General features: G+C 45.3%; 1 protein-coding gene and 1 non-coding gene across 2 annotated transcripts in view; both read left to right on the forward strand.

Moving 5' to 3' along the window:
• The first annotated feature begins 45 nt into the window (after positions 1–45).
• The window catches only part of KDM2B (lysine demethylase 2B), a 153,533-nt gene continuing 134,856 nt past the window's right edge, over positions 46–18,722 (forward strand). The window contains exon 1 of the mRNA XM_047828605.1: positions 46–222. The gene's annotated coding sequence lies outside the window, so the exon portion shown is untranslated. The remainder of the gene's footprint in view (positions 223–18,722) is intronic.
• Positions 15,210–15,321, forward strand: LOC125149791 (U6 spliceosomal RNA). The gene has a single exon (XR_007146074.1). It is a non-coding gene; the product is annotated as a U6 spliceosomal RNA (small nuclear RNA).

Consider the following 18,722-nt stretch of genomic DNA (forward strand, 5'->3'; position numbering starts at 1 on the left):
CGGCACCGCCCACCGTCTCCGGCGCGGGCTACAAGCGTTTGCTCCTCTTTCTGGCAGCTCTCCAGGCCCTCAGGGCCGTGTCGAGTTCTCGCTGCCCGCGCCTCCCGTCTCAGCTGCTCCGATGGCCCCTCGCCCAGAGCTCGGACTCCTGGGTCGGGCCACCTGAGGTCACCTCTCGGCACCTCCTGAGGCCCGTTCCCCCTTGGAACTAAGTGGCTCAAGGTCTGTAGGAAAAAGCTGGCTGAGGTCTAGAGTTCATTCGGTCTTTACTTACTGAGCACCTACCAGGTGCCAACTTGTTTAGTCGCTCAGGGGTGAACAACATGGACAAAATCCCCTGCCTTCGTGGCGCTTATATTCTAGAGGGAAGACACACAAACACCAAGGAGTAAAATTATGATAGTTTAGAGGGTGATAAATGTATCCGGGAAAAAAAAAAAAAAAAAAAAAAAGGCGGGGTAAAGGGGATGAGTAGTGCCCGGGTTGCAATTTTTATTTAAGAATGCTGTGGTCGGGGAGTTTTGGTCTGTTTTGTTCAATCCGTTCACTTGACGGGTCACCAGCGTCTGATGTGTAGTAGGTTGGCTGGCACCCGATAAATATTTTTTGAATGAATCAATGCTCAAACCCATTCAGAAACTGTTTACTGAGCGCCTAGTAAGTGCGAGACTGAGGGATTCCAGGAAAATGGTAACCTTACTGGAATCATATTTTAGTGGGGACAGCAGGCAATAAATTAATAAGTTTGCACTTTTCTGACTTGGTCACATTTGAAATGAGACCTGAGCCAGCGATGCAACAAGCCAGGAGCCTGTATTCAGGGGACAATAGCAAGTGCAAAGACCCTGAAGTGGAGGCAGAGGTGAGGTGGGGTTAGAGGTCTAGGCTCTGGGAGGACAGGGACATTTACTGTCGGGTTCACAAGTGTACCCCAGTATCTAGAATAGCACTAGGCACGTAGGTGGCGCTCAGTAAGTATCTGTTGAATGAATAGATGTGGGAGAGACAGTGATGAGTGAAGCTCATAATTAGCCCAGTCAAATCACAAGCATGTGGCATTCCAGGTCAGCGATGATGAAATTTAACTATTGTCACCACTAGAGGGCTCTCCTCCACACCCCCCACATTATGGGATAAACCTTAAGGCCCCTTCCTCCCCAAAGTCTCTGGGATTCCTCAGAGGCCTTTCTGGGCGTTTTCTTGAAGACTAGGCAAGTTGGAATTTGAAATCTCACCTCACTGGGCTTGTTTCGTTGATGGTTTTTGTACTTTTTACTCCTTCTACTTACCATCTGTGTTCAAATGCCACCTCCCAAGACAGACCTTTCCTTTCTGTCTAAAGTAGCCCCTATCTCATATTCCATCATCTCACCCTACTTTATTTCTTTTGGAATTCTGATTACTACAGTATCTGAAATCACCTAGTTTGTTTATGTATTGACCTGTTTGTCCTTGTCCCCACCCCAGCCAATGAGCACCCTGAGAGCAAAGTTGGTGTCTGTTTAAGTCACTTTGTCAACACCCCAGGGACTCTCACGGGATTAGGTGCACAGGAAACTCCTATTTGAAGCATGTTTAATGAATAAGATGTGCTTGGGTCTGAAGAATCCTTGCTCAGACAGAATTGGGTACACACAACATTTGGAAGCTGGTGGGGCCTGAGGGAGGCCATGTCTGAAAGGGGAAGAGGCTGGAAGCTGGAAGGAGAGATTTGCTGATTTAGAAGGAACAATGGGATCTGGGAGTGGCAGTTTAGCAGGGGGCTTTGGAGTTGGGATGAGGCCACGTTTCCTTCCTCCAACTCCTCCATCATGCCCCTCCCCCCCTCCTTCTAATTCTCTGCAGTTTGAATCCTACCACATGCACAGAGCAGAAAAAATAAAAATATTATCCAGACTTGGAGGGGAGGCATCTGGGCAATCCCTGCTTCCAGCCCTAGGTCCTATAGCCCTGAAGGGCCTGTGGTTAGTAACTTTTCCCCACCAGCCGGGACCTGAGATGCACCAACTCCGTCCCAGACTAACCATTAGAGAATCCTGTTTGAAACCCAAGCTGCCCAGCCCGGCGGTGCTTCCAAACTCCACGCGTAGCTCCCCCTAGTGGCCAGGGACGTGTGCTCTCAGCCTTTGGGAGTTTATATCCAAAAAAAATCCAAATAGAATTTTTTCAGTCAACTCTGTGCGTGAGCCTATAGAGCTCCAACTGAAAATGTTGCTGCACCCTGCCGCTGTGGCTGTGGGCACAGCCCAGGGCTGACCAAAGATGGCTCGAGCTGCCCTTGGAGATCGGGTAGCAAGCTCCTGGTAAGATGGAGTGAAAAAAAGCTAATGCTTAAGTAGTGCTTACTAATGACAAGTGCTATTTTAAACCCTTTATTATTAAGTAATTTATATATTGTAAATAAGTACATAATATACAAATATAACAAGTATGATTTAATATACATTACATATAATTGATATATTTTATTAAAATTGTTATATACTCGTTATATATTTAAGTTTTTTATTTTTATTTTTTTATTTTTTATTTTTTATTTTTTTCAACATTTATTTTTGGGACAGAGAGAGACAGAGCATGAACGGGGGAGGGGCAGAGAGAGAGGGAGACACAGAATTAGAAGCAGGCTCCAGGCTCTGAGCCATCAGCCCAGAGCCTGACGCGGGGCTCGAACTCACGGACCACGAGATCGTGACCTGGCTGAAGTCGGACGCTTAACCGACTGCGCCACCCAGGCGCCCCAAGTTTTTTATTTTTTAAGATTCTTTAAAAATTTATTTACTTTTTAAATTTAATTTTCTTTTTTTTTTTAATGTTTATTTATTTTTGAGAGAGAGAGAGATAGAACATGAGCTGCGGAGGGGCAGAGAGAGAGGGAATCACAGAATCCGAAGCAGGCTATAGGCTGTCAGCACAGAGCCTGACACGGGGATCAAATACACAGACTGTGAAATACTGACCTGAGCCAAAATCCAGTGCTTAACTGGTGGAGTCACGTAGGCACCCCTATTTTATATATTTTTTAATATTTCTTATTTTTAATTTGAGAGAAAGAGATTGAGAGCAGGGGAGAGGGACAGAGGGAGAGATAGAGAATCTCAAGCAGGCTCCATGCTCAGCGTGGAACCCAATGTGGGGCTCCATCCCATGACCCTGGGATCATGACCTGAGCCGAAATCAAGAGTCCAACGCTTAACCAACTGAGCCACCCAGGTGCTCCTAAATATTGTTTTAAGTAGGCTCCATGGCCATCATGGGGATTGAATTCATGACCCTGAGATTAAGAGTCATACGCTCTACTGACTGAGCCAGCCAGGTGCCCCTTAAAATTTTATTTTTAAGTAATCTCTATACTCAACATGGGGCCTAAACCCACAACCCAAGATCAAGAGTTGCATGCTCCACAGACTGAATCAGCCAGGGCCCCCCATATTATAGGTTATATTAAATACGTGAAATGATTTCATTGTTTATTATTTTATTATATTGAATATATTGTGGGGCGCCTGGGTGGCGCAGTCGGTTAAGCGTCCGACTTCAGCCAGGTCACGATCTCGCGGTCCGTGAGTTCGAGCCCCGCGTCAGGCTCTGGGCTGATGGCTCGGAGCCTGGAGCCTGCCTCCGATTCTGTGTCTCCCTCTCTCTCTGCCCCTCCCCCGTTCATGCTCTGTCTCTCTCTGTCCCAAAAATAAATAAATGTTGAATATATTGTATTCAACTCGAGTTTTTTACAACTCATGCTATTAATATCACCATTTTCCAGATGGAAAATCAGAAAACTAATGAGTATAGTAAGTACTACAGGACATTAAACCTTAGAGTGGGACTCTAGGATCTGGGGCTTCACCACCATCAAACTCACACCTGCCTGCATCTCCAGAGGTATTTTGTTAACATGTAAGTTACTAAAAACCACCCAAGCAGTTTAGTTTTAGCTTGTTCTTAGGGCAAAGTTTGAGAACCACTGAACTAGATGGGCTTTAGTTTTTAAGTACTTTCAGTCTTTTACAATGGTTGGGGTTGGCTGTTCCCTTGTCTACTCAGTTGCAATGTGACCTTGGGCAAATTACTTAACCTCTCTGAGCCCCCAGTCCTCTTAGCAAAAATGGAGGTATTAGAAATATCTATTCATGGACCCTGAGTGTGGACACCTAGTCACCTCTCTCAGGCAGATTAATAGGAGAGGTATATTTGATGCCCAGCTGAAGAGGAACCTTCTTGCCACTTCCTGTTCAATAAAAGCTCAAAGAATTTTCCACTTTTAAAAAGAGAGTACTTTGGGGCACCTGGGGTGGCTCATTCAGTTGAGCTTCTGACTTTGGCTCAGGTCATGATCTCACTGTTTGTGGGTTCAAGGCCTGCATCGGGCTCACTGCTGTCAGGGAGGAGCGCGTTTTGGATCCTCTGTCCCCTCTCTCTCTGCCCCTCCCCTGCTCTTGCTCTCTTTCTCAGAAATAAATAAAACATTTAAGTAAATAAATAGAGAGAGAGAGAGAGTACTTTGTTGGAGCCCATCATAATCTGATCCCTTGCTTTTGTTTACTTCCTTCTCCCATCTATGCCTCCCCCTCTGCTCTGAGGTTTAAAACCCCTAAATTAGGAGTGCCTAACTGGCTCAGTCTGAAGAACCTATGACTCAAGAGTCATCTAGGTGTCATGAGTTTGAGCCTTGTGTTGGGTATACAGATTACTAAAAATAAATAAATGTTTAAAAAACACCCTAAATTAATAATCATAAAAACAACCACCATTTCTTGAACTCATGCCTCTACAGAACAGGGCTTGTATACCTCTGGTAATAGGAAGCTCACTTCTTCCAGAAGCCATGCATTTCCGTAATGGTTATTTTTTTTTTAATTTTTTTTTGTTTATTTATTTTTGACAGAGACAGAGTGTGAGCATGAGCGGGGAGGGGCAGAGAGAGAGGGAGACACAGAATCCGAAGCAGGCTCCAGGCTCCAAACGGTCAGCACAGAGCCCGACGCGGGGCTTGAACTCACAAACTGCGAGATCATGACCTGGGCCGAAGTCGGATGCCTAACCGACTGAGCCACCCAGGCGCCCCGTAATGTTATTTTTAACAGTTCACAAGTTTTCCTTGTATGGAATTGGTATAGGCCTCCCTGTGACTCCCACTGTGTGCCACACAGAATGTGTGAAATCCCTCTGCTGCCTGGCCCTGATGCCAACTCCACAAGACATCTGGAAGGCAGCTTTAGTGAATGATCCAGAAGTCTTTCAGAATGGAAGAAGTGGGTAAAGAAAACTGGAAACAAAGTTAGGTAACTGTCAGGGGAGAGGTTGTAAAATTCAGAATTAGGATTTGTGGACTTCACTGTTGATCTCCAAATCATTCTCTGGGCCTGGAGCTCAGATAGCATGTTCGGGAGTCCCTGCTCTTCCTCCCTGGTCTCCACTTCCTAGGCTTGTGGGGCCCACTCTTCCCCCCTGGTCAGGAGCCATTGCTGGGTCCATGTGTTTGTGCCTATGCCTTTTATGGGTAGTGTTTTTTCTGTCCTGGCTAAGAAACCATTGCCAACCCCAAGGTCATGAAGATATTCACCTGTTTTAAAACTTTAAAACATGGATTAAAAAAAAAAAGATCTAGAGGTATTGTTGTATGTTTAGGCATATGATCCATCTCAAACTGATTCTTTTTTTTTAACTTTTAATTATAAGTAATCTCTATACCCACATGGGGCTTGAACTCACAACCCTGAGATCGAGTCATATGCTCCACTGACTGAGCCAGCCAGGTCACCTTCAAACTGATTTTTGAGTGAAGTAAGGTTTCTCTGTTAAAATGTGAGGACAGTTTTGTCAAAAACCAAGTCCCTGCATATGTGAGGGTCTGTTTCTGGCCCCCCCACCTCTATTTCATTGCTCACTTTGTCTATCCTTTTGCCAGTATATCCTGTCTTGATTAGTCTAGCTTTATTTATTTATTTTTTTATTTTTTAATTTTTTTTTTCAACGTTTATTTATTTTTGGTACAGAGAGAGACAGAGCATGAACGGGGGAGGGGCAGAGAGAGAGGGAGACACAGAATCGGAAACGGGCTCCAGGCTCTGAGCCATCAGCCCAGAGCCCGACGCGGGGCTCGAACTCACGGAAGGTGAGATCGTGACCTGGCTAAAGTCGGACGCTTAACCGACTGCGCCACCCAGGCGCCCCGTATTTATTTATTTTTTAAAGACATTTGAGTCGTTTCCAGTTTTGTTTTTGTTTTTTTTTTTTTTTGCAATTATAGGCAATGTTGGTATGAATGTTTTTTTTTTCTTTTTAACATTTATTTATTTTTGGGACAGAGAGAGACAGAGCATGAACGGGGGAGGGTCAGAGAGAGAGGGAGACACAGAATCTGAAACAGGCTCCAGGCTCTGAGTTGTCAGCACAGAGCCCGATGGGGGGCTCAAAGTCACGGACTGCGAGATTATGACCTGAGCCAAAGTCAGACGCTTAACTGACTGAGCCACCCAGGTGCCCCGATTAGTCTAGCTTTAAAGTAAGTCTTGGGGTACCTGAGTGGCTCAGTCGGTTAAGTGTCTGACTCTTGATTTCAGCTCAGGTCATGATCTCATAGTTTGTGGGATTGAGCCCTGTGCCAGGCTCTGTGCTGACAGCCTGGAGCCTGCTTAGGATTCTCTCTCTGCCCCTCTCCAGCTCATTCTCTCTCTCTTTCAATAAATAAATAAACATTAAAAAAAATAAGTCTTGAAGTCGGGGCACCTGGGTGGCTTAGCTGGTTAAGCATCTGACCATTGATTGTAGCTCAGGTGATGACCTCACGGTTTGTGAGTCTGAGCCCCATGTCAGGCTCTGCGCTGATGGTGTGGAACCTGCTTGGGATTCTCTGTCTCCCTCTCTCTGTCTCCCTCCTCCCCCCCCACCCCGTCTCTCCCCCTCTCTAAATAAGTAAGTAAACGTTAAAAAAAAATAAGTCTTGAAGTCAACTAAATTAAGCCTTCCAACTTTGTTCTCCTTTTTCAAAATTGGTGTGGCCACACAAGGTGCTTTACGTCTCTCTCTATATTTTGGAGTAAAATGGGATAAATGTTGTCAATGCATACACGATTTGGGACTCAATGCATCTCTTCAAGGGGCAGGGTGTCAGAGAATTGAACATCTTCCTGGATGATCTAACATCTTCACTGGCAAAACAGGACCAACTAGGCCACACTCTAGAGACTCAGCACCGGAGATCAGGGAGGACTGTATGGGCTGAATTGTGTCCTTGCAAAAGGATACCTTGTAATCCTAACTCCTAGTGCCACAGAACATGATCTTATTTGGAGATAGAATGTTTATAGAGGTAATCAAGTGAAATGAAGTCATTAGGGTAGGTCCTAATCCGATATGAGTAGTGTCCTTATAAAATGGGGAAATTAGAACACACACAGACGTACCCAGAGGGAAGATGATTTGAAGAGACTCAGGGAGACGATGGCCATCCACAAGTCAAGGAATGCCTGATGCTACCAGAAGCTAGCAGAGAGGCCTGGACCAGATCTTTCTATAGAGACTTCAGAAATACACCTCGATTTCCAATTTCTGGCCATCAGAGCTGTGAGACAATACATTTCTGTTGTTCTCACTCATCTTGGCTGTGGTACTTTGCTGCAGCTGTCTAGGAACCGAATATAAGTACCCCAGAGTGAGCTGAGGTGGGGTCTTCCAGTCAGCCAGGGGAGTTGAGCTCATCAGAGGGCTGCAAGTGTATTCAAGATGTCAACAGAGATTAGAAAAAGATACAGACTTCGGAGCTAGGTACACCTGGATTTGAATCCCAGCTTTGTCAGTTTGTAACTGTGTCACTTTGGGCAAGCAACCCAACCTCCCTGAGTCCCATCTGTCAAATGGGAATAGCAGTGGGTCTTGGCAGAAAGGTTTGTTATGAGTGTTCCACGAAAGAACATTTGTCTGGCAATTAGCACAATGCTCAGTAAACTGTGGTTACTATTTTCCCTCTTGTGGGATGTGCTGTTCTCGATGAAAGGGGATTGTCTCATTCCAAATCTAATGAATTGGGTAATCTGTGAGTATCTACTAAAGGCAGAATATCAGTGAGAATCCAATGGGAAAAACCAGACACCAGAGGAGGGGAATGGCTTTGTAGGCAGTGGGAGAGCTACGGAAGAAGACAGACAGGGGAGGGGGAAGCAAGCGCAGATTAGCAACAGTAGGAGGGCCTTGATCACCTCTGGGGTTGAAGCCACTGGGGGAGGAGCTGGGGTTTCTGGGATGCAGGAGGGACTGGAGTCACCAGGTAGTAGCTGGACCCACAGAAGGCCTGCCTGGTGGGAGGTGGAGACACAGGAAATGTGGCTGCTGCTGGAGATAACTGCCTGAGGCAGATAGAAAGGGAGAACCATCCTGGCTTCTCCCTTCCTCCCACCCACCTGGTTCCTATCACTGCCTCCCACTGGCCAATCTGGCGGAAGCCAGCCGATCTGGCAGCTTGCTGGTGTTGGCCTGCCTGTGCTACAGAGCAAAGCAGAGTGAGGGCAAAGCATGGAGTTGAAGGCAGATAGGCCCAGGCTCAGCATAAAGGAGCGGGGGTCACGTTTCAACTCCATGAGCCGGATTCCCTTTCTAGAAAATGGGGATAACAGTAGTATGGTAGTCTCTCCGCATAGAATAGTTGAGTGAGTACAGTAAGATAACACGAGTTAACAGTTTAACCCAGTTCCTGGCACACAGTAGGAAGTACTCTATAAATGTGAAGAACGATCTAGTTAGCCATTTTCTGCTCAGAGGATGGAAGGAGGGAGGAGGACAGAGGCCTGGGTATAAATTCACGGCACAGGAACGGTCTTGGTGCTGGTGATATTTTTATCTCAGACACGTGCCCATCTGTCCCCTCTCCATTCTAAGCTGGTGACTCTGTCAGTCTCCTTTTAGAAACCCTGAGTCAGGGCTGACCGCACTGAGTTCAGGGGAATTGGGAGTTTGGTCTCCATGCTCTTTCAAAAGGATTTCAAATCCTCTTGACTTTTAGCTGGTGTCTCTGCCTCCCACTGGTGCCAAAGCCTCCTGGCTTCCCCCAGCCTGGGGCTGAGCCACCTCCAGTCTCTCTCTTTGTATAATTAAGAAGAAAAATAGAACAGCCGATGTTGCCAAACATGTATTTAACGTGACACCCTGGGTTCAGGGAGTGAAAAATGAAAATGTTAAGGTTTAGAGTAAAAGTCTCCATGCTCAGCTGTCTTCTGACCCTGGGATTTCTCCTCAGCCTGACTGCCTTTAATCCTCTGCCCTGGCTTGTAAAAACCTTTCAGGCTGAAGGCATGTATTTCCCAGAGAAGTGTTCCAGCCTAATCATGCAAAAATGCCCAGCATCCCAGGAATAGCCTGTCAAGTGTGATGTGGTTCCGTGAGGCCCCGGGGAGGGTGGGGACGTTGGGGGTGGTGGTGGTGATGAGTTCTTGCTTTCCTTCACCGAGTCCTTCCCCGACAACATCCAATCCATCAGAAAACCCAGTTGACTATATCTGAGCTCTCCCATCCAGCATCATCTCTCCCATTTTATCCAGACCACCACCATTGCTCGCTCAGAAGTTTGCAGTAACCTCCCTGGTGTCTCTGCTTCTACTTTTAATCCTCCTAAAGCCATTCTGTAACAGCAAACAAAAATCTTTCTAAAACAAGTCTGATCCTGTTCCTTGTCCAGTTGATTAGCTTTATTATTATTTTAATGTTTATTTATTTATTTTTGAGAGAGAGGGATAGAAACCGAGCAGGGGAGGGGCAGAGAGAGAGAGAGAGAGAGAGAGAGAGAGGGAGATAGAATCCCAAGCAGGCTCTGCACTGTCAGCATAGAGCCCAATGTGGGGCTGGAACTCACGAACTGTGAGATCACGACCTGAGCCCAAACGAGGAGTCGGGTGCTCAACCGACTGAGCCACCCAGGCGCCTTTCATTATTATTATTTACTTATTTTGAGAGCAACAGAAAGCATGAATGGGGGAAGGGCAGAGAGAGAGGGAGAAAGAGAGAGAGAGAATCCCAAGCAAGCTCCACACTGTCAGCGCAGAGCTGATGCAGGCCTTGAACCCATGAAACACGAGATCGTGACCTGAGCCAAAGTTGGATTCTTAACTGACTGAGCCACCCAGGTGCCCTCTTTTTTATTATTATTCAAAATTTTATTTTGAGTAATCTCTACACCCAATGTGGGACTCAAATTCACGACCTTAGGGTCAAGAGTCACATGCTCCACCTTCGAAGCCAGCCAGGCGCCCTTGGTTGATTAGTTTCCTGTTGCTGCTGCAAGAAGTTACCACAAATTTAGTGGCTTAAAATCATACGAATTTATTCTCTTACAGTTCTGGAGGCCAGAAGTCCAAAATGAATTATGAGAGGCTAAGATTAAGGTGCTGGCAGGGCTGGTTCCTTCTGGAAGCTCTGAGAAATGCATTTCTCTGCTTTTTCCAGCGTCTAGTGGAAGCCCATATTCCTTGGCTTGTGGCTCCTTCCTCCTTCTTCAAAGCACATTTATCCAATCTCTTCTGTTGCCACATCTCTGGTTCTTTTTGGCCCTCCTTTCTATCTCTGATAAGGACCCTTGTGTTTACATTCAGTCAATCTGGATAATCTGGGATAATCTCCCCATCTCCAGATCCTGGACTTGGTCAGATCTGCAAAGCCCCTTCTGCCATATGCAGTAATATACTCACAGGTTCAAGGAATAAGAATGTGGACATCTTTGGAGGTTCATTGTTCAGGCTACCCCACAGTGCTTAAAGCCCTCCAATGGCTTTGCATCTGAGTTAGAATAAAACCCAAACTCCTTACCGTTAATGGGAATGCCTTCTGTGATCTAACCCATTCCTATCTGTCCCGCCCTCCCCTTGGCTCAGTTGCATAGGAACCTACTTGCTTCTCACTGTTCTTTACACAGTCCGTTCTTGCCTCAAAGCCTCTGCATATGCTGTTCCGTCTGCCTAAACGCTCTTTCCCCAGATCTTCATATGGCTGGCTGGCTGTTTCTTCCTTTTCAGACTTCTCCAATGTCCGCTTCTCAGAGAGGTCTTTCCCTGATTAATTGCTCTCACCCACTCCTCTCACCTCCCTGCAGTCCTTCACATCACTTGGGTTTACTTAATGTCACCGGGGTTTACTTACTGTTACTTTTTTTTTTTAATTATTAACTTATTTACTGTCTTTCTCCTCCATCAGAATGTGAGCAAATGAGAGAAAAACACTTGCTTGTTCACTGCTATATCCCCAGGGACTGGCAAACAGTAGATCCTTGATAAATGCTTGTTAAATGGATGAATGGATGGATGATGATCAGCACATCCAATTTGGTCTTTGGGCTTCCATGTCCAGGATTCAGGCTCAGGATGGAGGTAGGTCAGACAGGCAGGAGGGTGCGACATTTAACGAGTACTTCCAGTGTGCTATTCCTTCCTTCATGCAATTCAACATTTACTGAATACCTGCTGTATGCGGGCCTTGTGCAAATTATTTATTCATGCATTGTTTATTCAATTCAAAGAGCATTTATTGAATGCCTACTGAATGCTAGGCAATGTACATTTATCAAACATTTATTGTATACCAGCTGTCTCAAATCAGTGCCTAGGTACACAGGACTTTTCAGTAAATACCTGAATCAATGAATGTCCTCAAGGAGCCCCCAGTCTTCCTGCTAAAATGGCCTGTAAATAAATAACTCTAACATACAAAGATAAGGCAGTAATGTGGGTGTGTTCAGACTGCAGAGGGGCCCCTTATCAACTTCTACTGGCAGGTACCTTTCTGAGTCTTATCTTCTTACCTGGGAACCAGCTCTTTGAAGGTCAGATAGACTCTCCTCTCATTCACTTGCATATCCATCCCCTGGGCACCCAGGAAGGACCTGGCCTGTAGCACACGCTCAGTCAGTGCCTGTTATCTGGTTACTGCTGCTTCCCCTATGGACAGTTGTTCATTCACACACCAGGCAAGAGGGCAATAGCTGGGTCCTCACCCTGGTGCTGCTGGCCGGGAGCCGGGAGCCTCTGACAGGCTGCCCAACCTCCGTTTGGCTGGATTTTTCCAGCAATAAATGAGGGATTAAGTCCTCCTCCTTTGGTGCAACCCCTTGACTGGACTTCTATGTAATCTATTCTTGTAAAAACTGAGGCAATGCACAGAAATTGTTAAAGACTTGGGGCACCTGGGTGGCTCAGTTGGTTAAGCTTCCCACTCTTGATTTTGGCTCAGGTCATGATCTCATGGTTCGTGAGTTTAAGCCTCAAGTAGGCATCTGTGCTGACAGCGTGGCGCCTGCTTGATTGATTCTCTCTCTCTCTCTCTCTCTCTCTCTCCCTCTTCCCCTCTGGGTGTGTGCTGTCTCTCAAAATAAATACATAAACGTTAAAAAAATAAAAAGAAATTGTTGAGACTCAAATATTCACTGCAGTCATCAGGTTTTGCCTGATCTGACACTTTCCTTCCTTCCTTCTTTCCCTTCTTTTTTAATTGTGGTAAAATACATACAACATAAAATTACCATTTTAACTATTTCATTTTATTTATTTTTAAACGTTTATTTATTTATTTATTTATTTATTTATTTATTTATTTATTTATTTTGAGAGAGAAAGAGAGAGTGTGTGCAAGCAGGGGGAGGGACAGAGAGAGAGGGGGACAGAGGATCTGAAGTGGGTTCCGTGCTGAGAGCGGCGAGCCCGAAACGGGGCTTCAACTCATGAACCGTGAGGTCATGACCTGAGCTGGAGTCCGATGCTCAACTGACTGAACCACCCCCTTTCCTTTAAGTTATCTCTACCCCCAACATGGGGCTCAATCTCATGACCCCGAGATCAAGAGTTGCGTGCTCCACTGACTGAGCCAGCCAGGTGCTCCCTTTTATTTTTAATTAATAAAAAAATTAACTCATTTATTTGTTACCTTTTACTGGGGTCTTCTATTTAATGATCAGGTTGTTTAGAACATTTACAAAGATAACTTTAATAATATACCAATTATTTTGATAAGAAATGGCAAATACTGAGTTTGTCATAGTAAAACCGAGTCATTAAATTACTTTTTGGAGGTACTTACTGTCATGCAAAATAATGAAGACAGTGCCACTGTGGACCAGTTTAGTAATAAAGAATCATATTATGCAGTTCTAAACTTTAAAAATAGGAAATAAACATACATGTGGCTTAAAAATAATTATATATTTGGGGCGCCTGGGTGGCTCAGTAGGTTAGGCGTCCGACTTCAGCTCAGGTCATGATCTCACAGTCTGTGAGTTCAAGCCCCGCGTCAGGCTCTGTGCTGACAGCTCGGAGCCTGGAGCCTGCTTCGGATTCTGTGTCTCCCTCTCTCTCTGCCCCTCCCCCGCTCATGCTGTGTTTCTCTGTCTCAAAAATAAATAAAAACATTTCAAAAATTAAAAATATATATATATTATTATCATGATCAACTTAAGAAACAAAAATTCACCACTTTTATAGCAGCATTATTCACAATAGCCAAAAGGTAGAAACAACTCAAATGTCAATCAGCAGATGAATGGGAAAACAAAATGTGCTATATACATACTATGGATTATTATGTAGCCTTAAAAAGGAAGGAAATTCTTTTTTTTTTTTTTAATGTTTATTTATTTATTTAGAGAGAACGAGCAGAGGAGGGGCAGAGAGAGAGAATCCCAAGCAGGCTCCATGCTGTCAGCGTAGAGTCTGACTTGGGGCTCAATCCCACAAACCATGAGATCATGACTTGAGCTGAAGTCAAGAGTTGGATGCTTAATGACTGAGCCAGCCAGGTGCCCCCAAAAAGGAGGAAATTCTAACACACGCTACAATATGAATGAACACTGAAGACATTACGCGAAATGAAATAGACCAGATACTAAAGGACAAATATGGTATTATTCCTCTTATAGGAAGTCCCTAGAGTAGACAAATTCATGGAGACAGAAAATAGAATAGTGGATGCCAGGCGCTGCCTGGAGAGGGAATTTTGGGGAGTTAGTTATTCAGTAGGTGTAGAGTTTCTGCTTGGGATTGTTATAGGCTGAAATTCCTAAAACTCATATGTTGAAACCCTGACCCCCAGCGTAATGGTGTTTGGAGGTGGAACCTTTGGGAGATGATTACGTTTACATTTTAGAGGTCAGGAGAGAGGGGCCCTCTTGATGGGATTAGTGCCCTTATAAGAGGAAGAGAGAGAAATCTCTCTCCACACACGCTCCAAGGAAAGGCATGTGAGCACACAGGGAAAAAGCGGCTAGCTACAAACCAAGAAGTGGGCTTTCACCCTTATGATTGGGATTAATGCCCTTATAAAGGAAACTGTAGAGTGCCCCCTTCCCTCATGTGAGGTTACAGTGAGGAGACCATCTGTGAGGAAGATGGCCCCCATTGGACACCAAATCTGCTGGCAACTTGACCTTGAACTTCCCAGCCTCCAGAGCTGTAATAAAGAAATGACTGTTGTTTCAGCCACCCTGTGGATGCATTTTGTTAGAGTAGCCCAAGCTATCCAAAAGTGGGATGAAGGAAAGATTCCAGAGTTGGATGGTAGTGATGGTTGCACAACGTGACTGTGAATATACTTAATGCCACTGAACTGTACCCTTAAAAATTAGTTAAATGAAGGGGTGCCTGCCTGGCTCGGTGGGTGGAGCAGGCGACTCTTGATCTCGGGGTTGTGGGTTTGAGCCCCACGGTGGGTGTAGAGATTACTTAAAAATATAATCTTTTGGGTGCCTTGGTGGCTCAGTCGATTGAGCAGCCGACTGAGGCTCAGGTCATGATTTCATGGTTTGTGAGTTCGAGCCCCATGTGGGGCTTTGCACTGACAGTGTTGAGCCTGCTTTGGACTCTGTGACTCCCTCTCTCTGCCACCCCCGCGCTCAGGTGCACATGCGCGCGCACTCTCTCTCTCAAAAATAAATAAGTGTTTTAAAAAAATTATGAGACTGACATGCTGCCCGTTGTGCTAAGAGGGCTGTAAACATTTAAAAAATTAAAAATAAATAAAAATAAAAATATAATCTTTAAAAAAATGACTTAGAGATGCAGAGGTGGCTCAGTTGGTTAAGCATCCGACCCTTGATCTCAGCTCAAGTCTTAATTTCAGGGTCTTGAGTTCAAGCCCTGCATTGAGCTCCAACCTGGGTGTGAAGCCTACTTAAAAAAAAAAATTTTTTTAATTAAAGATTTAAATGATAAACCCTGTGTGGTATTTGCTGCAATTAAAAATCCCTCCTCACTTCATCAGGGTATATACTAAAATTGAGACAATTCAGAGAAGATTAGCATGGTTCATGCGTAATGATGACACATGTAAACGTGTGAAGTGTTCCATATTGAAAATAACAACAACAGAGAGGTGGCTCAGTCGGTTAAGGGTCTGACTTTGGCTCAGGTGATGATCTCACAGTTCATGGGTTCAAACCCCCATGTTGGGCTCTGTGCTGACAGCTCAGAGCCTGGAGCCTACTTCAGATTCTGTGTCCCCCTCTCTCTCTGCCTCTCCCCGGCTCGGGCTCTGCCTCTCTCTCTTTCTCTCTCTCTCTCTCTCAAAAATAAATAAACATTAAAAAAAAAAGTGACAACAACAAAAACACAGTAGCAACAACAAAACCCCCACCATCACCAGCATTTTCCCTGGAATTCTCCATGGCCTCATAACAATTTCCTCCTAACTCCCCAGAAGCAACTAGTAGCCTCAATTTTGGATTTATCTGTTATTATTCCACTGCTTTTTTATACATGTTGTCTACACTGTCTTCTTTTTGAACTTTATATAAATAAACTTTACCTTGTACCTTCTTCTGCAACTTGCCTTTCAACTCAACATTGTTTGGCTAGTCTTCATGTGCACGTACGCAGCTATACGTCTCTTTCACTGCTGTATACTATTTGGTATTACATCACGTACGTCACAGGCCTCCTCAGCTCTTCTCAGCCTGCCTTCTCAGACAATCTCCCTTGGTGACCTGTTCCATCCTGACCCTTACACGGTGACCGATTCTGTGTGGGCTCTGGCCAACTAGATTCCATCTCGGGCTTCTCCTTCTCCTGTCCTTCTCCTTCTCCTGTCTTGTGGCAGACATGTGCAGCACTAAGGGGCGTCCGAGGTGCTTACACATGGGTAATCTCCAAGTAGGGGGTGGTTTACACCCCATGGGGCAAACGTTGGACCAGGAGCCAGCAGATAATTCTCTTCCCTTCTTCTGACCCCCAGAACTGTCCAAGATGCTGTGGTAAATATGGCCACTCCTTGGTACCCTCATACTGACTCACCCTCTTTCCCGGTCTCACTGCCCCTTTTCCTCTCTCTTGCTTCCTCAGGACTGCATTCTCCGCTAAAGGAGTACTACACTAACTTTTGGTGCAGACTGCTTTCTGAGGAACCCAAGGAAAACATTCTGCAATTTGTCCATTCTCCTGTTGATGAACATTTGGGTTGTTTCACTGTTTTTTTGAGACTGCATAGAATGCGGCTAGGGCTAACTTCCTTGTTCATGCTTCCCAGTGCACTCATGGCTGTTTCTCTAGAATGTTCCTAGAGTTGGAATTGCTGGATCATAGGTTGTACACTCTTTCAGCTTTACCACACATTGCCCAATTAATTTCCAAAGTGCCGACTTCTATTTCCAGTTTATTTCACCCCTGTCCCTTGCCATCGGCTCACTACATTGGGATCATCCAGGCTTTCTTTCAGTTCCTTTAGTACATGGACTCCCCCATCATAAGGCCTCTACCTCTGCTATTTTTTCTGCTGAGAACACTTCCCCTACCCTCAGCCTAGCCAAGACCTCTTCTTTCCACGGGGCTCAGCTCTATGCTGAGAGAAGCTCCTTGACTTCCTCCTCAACCCAAGACCAGGTCAACCCCATCCTCTCCATGCCCACATTCTATATGTCAGAGCCTCCTATACCTCCTTGTCATGATACACTTAGTTGCAATGTTCCATCTGTCTGTGCAATTACTGGAACAAAGTCTGTCAACTCTGCTAAGTTTCACTAGCCTGAAAGTCATAGCCACAATGTTTGTTTGAGCTCATTGCCTTATCTCCAGCAACCAACATTGTGCCTGGTGCATAGTAGGACGTTGGTATTCTTATTATTCTAGTAGCTCTTCCATGTTCTCACTGATATTTGAGTCCAGAATGTAATTTTTCCAGCATGTCTTCATATATCTACTGTAGGCCAAGATCATGACAATGTAAACACAATCTCTTTCCTTGAGGAGCTCACAGATCAAGGTCAATAAACATTAATTAAGCCTGCTAGACCCTGACATATTTGAGTGCTTAGGAATGGTTTAATTGACTTAGACATCACCTCTCATCTGAGTATTACTATAATGAATAATGATGATCACTGTTTATTGAGCACTTATTATATACCAGACACTCTACTAAATGCTTTACATTACCATCTTATCCTATCTTCACATCCTACCAGGGAGGTGCTATTATTACCTCCATTTTACAGATGAGAAAACTGAGCCTTACTTAGGAAAGCAAAGTCACTTGTACCAGATTACACAGCTAGTAAATGATGCACACAGGATTTCTCAGCTTGAGTGCCAACATCCTATCATGATGCTAAATTTCTCCTGCCTCAATTATTCTGCTTTCAGTTATATTCCAGAGACTGAGTGCTTAATCACAATGGTAAACTAGCGATCATTATGGGGCACTTACCAAGTGCTAATCACTTTGCATCCATCCATTCATTTATTCAACAAAGATTTATTGAGAATCTCATGGGTTCAGTTCTATTTGACAGGTGTGGGGGTACAGAGGTGGACAGAAAAGATTAAAATTGCCGCTTTGTGGAGTTGACATCCTAGTGGGAGGAGAAAAACAACAAATAAATAAAAGATCTGATAGATGGTGATCAGTGCTAGAGAAAATGAAAGCAGAAAAGGGAACTAGGTCGTGTGATGACTGGGGTTTCTGTGGTTTCATTTCATTCTCCCAAACATCTATTATTTTCCCATTGTAGAAATGATAATGAGATTAAGAGGGGTGAACTTACAGGCTAAGAAGTCGGGCCTTTGAAGGACTGAGGATTCTACTCTTTGCTGTGCCTCTATTGAGTGCCTAGGATTGTGGTGTAAACAAAAGGAGCATCAAACTTTCTTCTAAGAGTTTATAATCGGAGGTGGGTAAGTTGACCCAGGTGAGTGGAGGACTCTGCTGAAGCGTCCTTGCTATGCCCAGGGCAGACATTAAGCATGATCCCCTGTGGGAGATGCGGAGGCAGGGGCTGAAGTCAAGGCTCAGGCAGATGAATGGATTCCAGAGATCAGGAGCAGAGGTCTAAGGCCCGCTAGGTCATTCTGGGGCTGCTGTTGACCCAGAGGCACTACCAGCCCCAGCCCTGCCCCCACAGCAGGCTCTGTGCCACTCTCCCTTCCGCCCAGGGTCTCCAGACTCCAGGCCATCAAGCCGGGAGACCAAGTGGCTAGTGACCAGTGATAAAACCCCTGCATCGCCCTGGGGAAGCCATGCTCACATGCAAAGAGCGGCTTCCCCTCTCCCCACCCAGCATCAGCAACTCCAGGGGCCTCTCAGACCAGGGGGTTCGCAGGCCTCAGCTGCCTGCGATGACAGCTGGTTCCCTGCCCCCTGTCTCCCCTCCCCTCACCCCTTGGCCCTGCAACTCCATTTCTGCCCAGGAGATCTCATGAGATGGCCAGGCAGTCTGGGATGGAGTGGAGGAGAGCCTGGGCTTTGGAGCTAGAAAGGGGTACCAC

This window comes from Prionailurus viverrinus, chromosome D3, assembly GCF_022837055.1.
Source record: "Prionailurus viverrinus isolate Anna chromosome D3, UM_Priviv_1.0, whole genome shotgun sequence".
NCBI classification, from domain to species: domain Eukaryota; kingdom Metazoa; phylum Chordata; class Mammalia; order Carnivora; family Felidae; genus Prionailurus; species Prionailurus viverrinus.